Genomic DNA, 9,842 nt, shown 5'->3' with positions numbered 1-9,842 from the left:
AAGCCCATGGAAGTGGAGGAGAGGAGGTTCCACAAGGAACATTGCAATGCTATTACCAGAAGTAGGAGGGATAGGATGCTGGATGGGCAGAAATAGCCATTTCCCTAGGACCTTAAATGCCAGCAGCACCTGAAGCATCGAGCTCCTCTGAACACCACTGATCATCACTGAACTTCAATTTGAACATTGCTTGTGCTGATATATTTCCTTTCTCACTTGACAATCTATACTGTTGTTAAGTGTCAGAGTTAAGTGTCCAACATTATCAACAGGTCATCAGGAGGCTGGCTGGCCTCCTGACAGTATAGGAACTGAAATATTGGTCATTTAAGCACAGCTGGGGATAACGGCAACCTGAAATGTATTTAGCCGTTTTCTTCTCAGAGCCAGTTCTGATTTGGGGTGTTTGGGGAGATTTTCTTTGTTACTTATGCCAAGTTTTGTTTCTTCAGTTCTCCCAATGATTCTGTGAACCAGGCAATATGCTATTGTACTAACTAACTCAACTAGAGTTTATTTCAAGTGCTTATAACTAAGTAATATGTGAACTTCCTAAAATAGATGCTTTTATGAAAGTTGGTTGTGAGTCAACATACCACAAATTGAATATTTATCTAACTGCTTATTTCCAGTCATCAAATGACTATCAAATAGGTGTCTTAATCTTAACATGTCCAAAACATAACTGAAGTCATAAAGACACCTATGTGATTGGTGTCTTTATAAGAGGAGATACTACTAACAACAAAATATCTGAAAAAATAAAGAAAGAAAAAAATTTAAATAGCATGAAAAACAATAAAATAATTAGGAATAAGTTTAACCAAGAAGGTGAAAGATCTGTACACTGAAAGCTATCGACTTTGAAGAAAGAAATTGAAGATACAAACAAATGGAAACATATTCCATGTTCATGAATTGGAAGAATTAATATTGTTAAAATGCATGCTACCCAAAGCCATCTATAGAATAAGTGCAATTCCTATCAAAATTCCAATGGTATTTTTCACAAAAATGGGGGGTGGGGGAGAACCCTAAAATTTGCATAGAAACACAAAAGACTTTGAATAGCCAAAGCAATTTTGAAAAGAACAAAGCTGGAAGCATCATACTTCCTGATTTCAAACTATATTATAAAGCTACTAGAGGCCTGATGCATGAAATTTGTGCACTCAGCAGGTCCCTCAGCCCGGCCTGCATCCTCTCACAGTCCGGAAACCCTTGGGGGATGTCCTAAGCCACCAGTTGGACATCCTTAGCGCTGCTGTGGAGGCGGGAGAGGCTCCTGCCAACGTCACTGCGCTTGCCAGCCACGAGCCTGGCTTCTGGCTGAGTGGAGCTCCCGCTGTGGGAACACATGAATCACCAGGGGGCAGCTCCTGTATTGAACATCAGCCCCCTGGTGGTCAGTGTGCGTCATAGTGACTGGTCATTCCACTGTTCAGTCTATTTGCATATTAGACTTTTATTATATAGGACTAGTGTCCCAATGCATGAAATTTGTGCACGGGCTGGGGTGGGGGGGGTCGTTCCCTCAGTCCACCCTGCACCCTCTCCAATTGGACTGCCTGTCTGCCTGACCACCCTTAACTGCCTCTGCCTTCCTGTCTGATCGTCCCTAACTGCCCTGCCATGCCTTGCCAGCCTGATTTCGCCCCCAACTGCCCTCCCCTGCTGACCTGATCTCGCTCCCAACTGCCCTCCCCTGCAGGCCTGATCGCCCCTAACTGCTTCTGCCTCGGCCCCCACCACCATAGCTTTGTCTGGAAGGAAGTTGGATGTCCAGAAGATGGCCAATCGACCCTGTCTAATTAGCATATTACCCTTTTATTAGTATAGATAGATTATATAGGATAGGATTGCTTAAATGGGGGGGGGGGAGCCTTTTTCAGCAGGAGGAGATGCTCTTGGCAGACAAAAATATATAATCCCTACATCTGGACTGATAGACAGCCATCTGCACTATATTGCCAAACTGGTCATTAAAAAATTGAACCCCTTTCTTACACCTTACACCAAACAGCTGTTGCCCTTAAAACCCCTCCTCAGCCCCACCTTAGGTTCTGCCTTCGCAGTTCACCCAAATTAGGTTCTGATTGGTTGGTTTCTATGCCAGTCAGTGTCAAAAGCTCTGCCTCCTAGGCAGCCATTGGCTCCTCACAGCACCCAGGTTTGGTTCTGATTGGTTGGTTTCTATGCCAGTCAGCATCTCTGGGCCTGTCTCAGGCCTGATCAGAGAGGTGGGGCTGATCAGCAGCCCCCACAGGGGCTCAGAGAGAAAGAGAGGCACGGCTGCTGGCCAGGCCTGGAGAGAAAGAAAGAGGCAAGGGCTGATCAACAGCTGCCACAGAGGCTACGGATCAGACCCTGCTTCTTGCTCCAGGCCTTTCTCAGGGCCTGATCCGCAGCCCCCTTGGCAATCAGTGCTAGGTCACCATGCCCACAGTGGTGGCGGCAGTCAGTGCTGGGTCACCAAGGCAACTCAGCACTGACTGCAGGACTGACTTCCAGTTGGTCGAGCTTTTGTTTGTTTTGGGTGTTACGGACCCTGGGTTTTTATATATTAGGAGAGTAATCAAACAGTATGGTACTGACATAAAATTAGACACATAGACCAATGAAACAAAATCAGGAGCCTAGAAATAAATCAGCACATATATAGTTAACTAAAATTTGACATGAGAGCCAAGAATACTCAATGAGGAAAAAAAATAGTCTCTTTAATAAATGGTGTTGCCCCAGTGGGTGGCTCAGAGGTTGGTCACAGACAAATTAGGATAACGTTGAACCTTTTAGGTAAATAGTGGTAATTTCGAATTTTGTTCTACATATGAAAGTGAGGAGTTATATCAGTCAGCTTGGCTGTCATAACAAAATACTACCGATTGGGTGGCTTAAACAACAGAAATTTTATTTCTCACAATTCTGACAGCTAAGGCTCATTTTAACTTAATTTTTGTTTGTAGTGTCCAATAGAGTCCAATTTCATTACACATGTGATTATTAACACCATTTATTTATTTCATTCATTATTTTTAATTCTCATCAAAGGATATGCTTATTGATTTTTTTTTTAAGAGAAAGAAAATTGATGTGAGAGAGAAACATTGAGTGGTTGCCTTCCATACATGCCCCGACTGGGGATCAAACCCGTAACCCAGGTATCTACCCTGACCGGGAATCGAACCCACAATCTTTCTGGGGTATGGGCAAGCACTCCAACCAATTGAGCCACCTGGCCAGGACAGCAAGCAAGGTTTCTAAAACTACATATTGAATAGACTAATAAAAACTTTCTAGGAAAAGTCAATAGCATTTGAAGTCAAACTGCTATGGTTTTGCCAGAAATATATGGAAAAGGAAAGCCCTCAGTTTACTATTTATAATAGAAACATCTAAAATTATTTTAATGGACTATAAGAAAGTAGGTATTCAAATATACAGGGTGTCCCAAAAAATGTATATACACTTTAAGAGCTGATAGCTAAATTTTGAAAATAAAATGTATTTTTTAAAACATGTTTTTATTGACTTTTTTAGAGAGAGAGGAAGGGTAAAGGATAGAGAGATAGAAACATCGATGAGAAACATCATCAATTGGCTGCTTCCTGCACACCTCCTACTAGGGATTGACCCAGCAACCTGGGCATGTGCCCTGACATGGAATTGAACCAGTGACCTCTTGGTTCCTGGGTCAATGCTCAATGGCTAAGTCCTACCAGCTAGGCTGAAATGAAATGTATTTTAATAAATACTGCCTTTATAGTTATTCAAAGTGTGTGCATACATTTTTGGGGGACACCCTATAGTTGCTTTGACCAGTTTTTCATCCTATGGTTATAGCTTTAACCCACTGGCCTCATCCCGATAATTTGTTTCTGATAATGAAGTTACAGTAAAGAAGGTAAGGAGGAGGGGAAGGAAGAAAACAAAAGAAAGGTGTGTACCTGGGATACTTTTAGGTTGACAGTGTAATTAAGATTAGCAGCTGGAGACAAAGAAAACCCCAGCTAAAGATTTCTGTGCTTTAGTAAATTCTTTCTCCTACGCACAAGAGTGACAGCACAGCCACAGTGAGCAATGCTGCAAGGCAGTTTGCTCACACACACTGCTAAGCTAAGAATGGGTGGCTTGAAGCAACCGTGAAGGCAGGTTTAATTGGTGACATTTTCCTGATTTGACCCTGTGACTGGAGCATCCTGCCTTTGGATTTGGGTCAATCAATCAGCAGGCATTTATCCAGTGCTTACTTTGTGTCCAGAATGCTGTTAACTGAGCAGAATAGCACAGGCAAAGGTAAAAAGTTATAGGAAAGAAAAAAAAAGGCAAAAAACCCCACCAAAAACTAAGATTAAAATATTATGCTACAATGACACTGAAGGAAGTTTTAGTACCATTAAAAGTAGGAGATAATCATATGTTCACAGATATATAAAGAACCATCCACAGCTATAATCTATTGATTTAAAGCAAATACACCTATCAAATATATGTTAATACATTAGATAAATCTATTTTTAAATGTTTTAAAAAATATTTATTGTTGAAAGTATCACATATGTCCCCCCATTGACCCCTTCTAGCCTGCCCCCACCTCAACCCCAGGCCTTCCCCACCCTATTGTCTGTGCCCATGGGTTATGCAGATATGCATACAAGTTCTTTGGTTGATCTCTTCCCACCCACCCATGCCTTCCCTCTGAGATTCCAGAGCCTGTACCATGCTTCTATGTCTCTGGACTGTTTTTTAAATGTTTTAATCATTATTTTCCAGTAAGAACTTGAGGGATGACATGGCTGTTTATTTTAACAATAACAAATTCTATACACCACCCCTCCCCAAAAAGCTCTCATTTCTCTCAAAATTAAACCATTGTTTGAAAACATTTAAAAACTCAAATATGAGGTACAGTCAAGCATTATCAGATAGTACCTAGAACTGTGTTGATTCCTAAATGTACTCTTAATGAGAAAAAGAAGACAGTGTCAAGGCCTACATTAAAAAAGGATCAGTCACTATGACATTCTGTCCCAGCTACTTCCCCTCTGGCCTCACATCTCTATTCATGGTGTGGGAGAGACTAGGCCAGGCCATGTGCATACATCTGTAGAAATGTCACAGCCTTGAATATTTTATTTTATGTGTGGGTTGGTCCTGATAACCATGAACCCTTGACATATAAAACCGCTATGGTTGTGCAACATCAGATATATCAGTAAAGTTAGAGATCAAGTAGCTGCTTTTCACGTTCTCTGGCATCTTAGCAGTGACCATATCTCCCACCTTATAGAGGAGAATTGCAGTGAACAGAATGTGTAACCAGCCCATGACTTATTTCTCTTCCCATCTCGTTTGCTCCTCCCTTGTAGGTTAAAAGTTAATTCTTCTTAAGTCAAAAGGGCATCCTCTACTGTCTCTTGCATTATTTTGTTTCATAAATTGTTCCCTCAAAAAACTGTATTTCAATATCACCCTCCTTCCACTTATAAAACAAATTTAGTTTCATTACTATTAAAGAAATATAAATAAAACCTTCTTTCTCAACTCTGCGCCCACTTCACAGCTGGCCAACCTATTCCTCTACCCCTCTCCTATCTTTCACAGCCAAGCTTCACCAGAGAATGGTCTTCAATCTCAATCGACATTCCTTTATATCCCAATTTCTCCTCTATCTCCAGCTACTTTTCTGATATATTAGTTTTTCACATTTCTTCAGCAGAACTCATCAAAGACTTTCCTATTTCCAAGTCCTTTGGTCCTTTTAGTTCTCACCTTAATTAAATTATCCAACGTGTTTCTACTGTGGACCACTTCCTTCTTGAAACTTGCCTCTCTTATTTCCAAAGACAATTACTCTGATCACTTCTTTATATTCTTTACTGTTGCCCACTATTTAAATGTTGGTGTGTCTTTTTATTACTCTACAATATTTTCCTAGGAAATTGTATGTGCTGATAACTGCTAGGTCTCTATATCCTTTCCTGCCTTTTATATATCCATCCCATATTTTCCCCATGTATCCAGTTGCCTATTCTCTATCTCCATCTTGCAGTCCCAGATAAATCAAAATCAACATGTCCCAAGTAGAGGTCATCTTTCTCTCAAAACTTCATCCTCAGTCTATTTTAACAAGTGGCACTGCTATTTCTATGCCAATGGTTTCTTGCTTTCTGTATTTTTACCTATTCAGTTCCCTCTACTGATATTATACTTTTGGTGAGGATTATTCTGTTGAGATTACACTTTGGTCTGCCAAGGAATGCTTACTCATTTCCATGTTTGAGAATCACCTCCATCATGAGCAATTACCAGCCTGGCCAGGTAAAAGTAACCACTGATGGCTGCCTCCTAACACCTTAAAAGAGATGTCTAGAATAGTCTGAGTAACATGGAATTGTGAAAGAGACACATGTTCCTGGGAGAGGGAAGAGCCCATGGGAAGTTTGGTGCTTTAAAGGGATCACAGAAGCTCAGTGTGGCTGGAGCACTGGGTCCAAGGGATGTGCGCATAAGCAGGGCCTGGTAGGCTATGATAAAAATGTTTGCATTGTACCCTAACTACATTGAGAAGCCAAGAACTATTCTAAGACAGGAAGGGACAAGATCCAAAGTAAGCTTTAAAGGTATCTCTATAGCTGCAGTCAATATATTTCAGGGTAGCAAGGTTGTTAAAGAGGCAACTAGTTAGGAAGTCATCGCAGTAATCCCGCTGAAAAACAATGGTCACTTAGCCTGGGTGGTAGGAGAACAATCAACAATTTTGACAAATTCTCTGGTACAAGGAAACAAATGAGACTATGTTGCTGGACTAAACTAATAATCTATTTTGGGATGTTCCATGGTCATTACTGGCTGCATCCTGTGACCATCTGGAGACCAGAATGACCGGCCAAGGCCTGTGTCTTTGCACACACACAAAAACAACTTTTACAAAATGTATTGGCATGTTCCTCAAAGTTTGCTGTGTTCTTTGAACTCTCCTGACCTTGGGAAAATGCTTTGCCCACAGAAAACTTTTCAGCCAATTAAACTGAGATTCTGCTTGAAGGTCTTGTGGATTCTTGTATTAAAAATTTTGTGCATTTCTGTTTCCTTTGTTGGCGTCAGGGTCTGCATTTCTCACGTAGAGCAGATAAAGAATAAAGGAAGATAAGTGAAGAAAATGGGCTTTAGTTCCCAAACTAGTCTAGCTCTCAATTCACAGCTATGAGCCTAGTTGCAAAGACACTTTATTATCAGTTATGCAATGTTCATTTCATAAATATTTATTGAGAACTGATTATGGCCTCAGATCCATGCTAGATGCTATGAATGACAAAGCCATTGCCCTCCAAGGAACTCATTATCAGACTTCCAGGTGGAGGCTTTTTGTTAATAAATTATTTTCTAATGGATTTTAATACCATTTATTGTAAATATGGATAATCTAAATTTGTTGAGGTTGACTATCTCCCTACTATCCAATCTATATCTTCTAATTAGTTACCAATTTTCTCTTAACCTGTTTCTACAGTGGATCTAAAATGATCCCTTACATTTCCTTTATAATTTAAGAACTGTAAGAATAACTAAATATGTTCCAAACCAAATAAAGAGAGTACAAAAAAAGAAATATTGTAAGTCAATATCCCTGATGAACAAAGATACTAAAATCCTCACCAAAATATTAGCAACTCAGATCCAGCAATACACTAAAAAGATCACATACCGTGACCAAGTGGGATTTATTCTGGGGATACAAGTTTGGTGCAATATCTGCAAATCAATAAACATGATACACCACATAAAATGAAGGATTAAAAAAGCACATAATCATATCAATAGAAGCAGAAAAAGCATTTGATAAAATACAACACCCATTTGTGATAAAAAAAAAAACCTCTAAGTCAGCAGTTCTCAACCTGTGGGTCGCTACCTCTTTGGCAGTCAAACGACCCTTTCACAAGGGTCGCCTAAGACCTTCCTGCATATCAGATATTTACATTACAATTCATAACAGTAGCAACATTACAGTTATGAAATAGCAACGAAAATAATTTTATGGGTGGGTCACAACATGAGGAACTGTATTTAAAGGGCCAGAAGGTTGAGAACCACTGCTCTAAGTAAAGTGGAAATAGAGGGAACATACCTCAATGTATATGACAAAACCACAGCCAACCTCATACTCAATGAGCAAAAACTACAAGCATTATCCTTATGATTGGGAACAAGACGGGGATGTCTGCTTTCACCACTCTTATTCAACATAGTACTGGAAGTCCTAGCCACAGCAATCCAGCAAGAATGAAATAAAAGGCATCCAAATTGAAAGGAAGAAACAAAACTGTCTTTATTTGAAGACTAGAGGCCTGGTGCATGATATTCATGCATGGAGGTGGGGGGGATCCCTCAGCCCGGCCTGCATCCTCTCCCAATCCAGGACCCCTCGGGGGATGTCCGACTTCCCGTTTAGGCCCGATCCTGCAGGCTCCTAACCACTGGCTCCTAACCACTTGCCTGCCTGCCTGCCTAATGCCCCCAACTGCCCTCCCCTGCCGGCCTGGTCGCTGCCAATGGCCCTTCCCTGCTGGCCTGGTCACCCCCAACTGCCCTCCCCTGCTGGCCTGATCGTCCCTAACTGCTCTGTCTTGGCCCCCACCACCATGGCTTTGTCCAGAAGGAAGTTGGACGTCCAGAAGATGGCCAGTTGACCCAGTCTAATTAGCATATTACCCTTTTATTAGTATAGATAGATTATATAGGATAAGATTGCTTAAATGGGGGTGGGGGGGGGAGAAAGCCTTTTTCAGCAGGAGGAAATGCTCTTGGCAGACAAAAATACATAACCCCTATATCTGGACTGATAGCCAGCCATATGCACTATATTGCCAAACCGGTTGTTAAAAAATTGAACCGCTTTCTTAAACCTTACACCAAATAGCTGTTGCCCTTAAAACCCCTTCTCAGCCCCCACCTTAGGTTCTGCCTTCGCAGTTCACCCAGATTAGGTTCTGATTGGTCAGTTTCTATGCCAGTCAGTGTCAAAAGCTCTACCTCCTAGGCAGCCATTGGCTCCTCGCAGTTCACCCAGATTTGGTTCTGATTGGTCAGTTTCTATGTCAGCGTCAAATGCTCTGCCTCCTAGGCAGCCATTGGCTCCTCTGGGAAATCCAGAATGGCCCCGCCTTCACATTGGCACCAGCCCTTCAATCACGCCCCCAGTCCACTACCTTGTGTACCTCTGGCTGCTCTGAGAAGCGGCACCTCAGGTCTGTGCTGGTGGCAATTTTGAATTCTCATCACTGACTTAACCTTATAGTGTGAGCTCTGTGAAGGCAAGCATTTGTCTTGTTCATTCTTAGTTCACTCATAGACTTTACCTGTGTCTATGCATCTATGCTAGCACCACATGGTGACCAGTAGAACAGTTGTTTCGGTCGTCACAGTCACTGCCATATATATATATATATATATATATATATATATATATATATATATTACTGTTTCTTACAGAATGAAATAAAAGGCATCCAAATTGGAAAGGAAGAAGTAACACTGTCATTATTTGCAGATGACATGATACTGTACCTAAAAGATTCCATCAAAAACCTACTAGGACTGATAAATGAATTCAGTAAAGTATCAGGATACAAAATAAGTATCCAGAAATCAGTCGCATTTTTATATACCAATAACGAGCTATCAGAAAAGAAAATTAAGAAAACAATCCATTAATAATTGCTTCAAAAAGAATAAAATACCAGGGAATAAACTTAATCAATGATGTAAAAGACCTGTACTCAGAAAAGTATAAGACACTGATGAAAGAAATTGAAGAAGATACAAATAAATGGAAGCAT

Source organism: Myotis lucifugus, unplaced genomic scaffold, assembly GCF_000147115.1.
Source record: "Myotis lucifugus unplaced genomic scaffold, Myoluc2.0 scaffold_0, whole genome shotgun sequence".
Taxonomy (NCBI): domain Eukaryota; kingdom Metazoa; phylum Chordata; class Mammalia; order Chiroptera; family Vespertilionidae; genus Myotis; species Myotis lucifugus.
The sequence above is the reverse complement of the archived record's forward strand: the minus strand, read 5'-3'. Positions refer to the sequence as shown.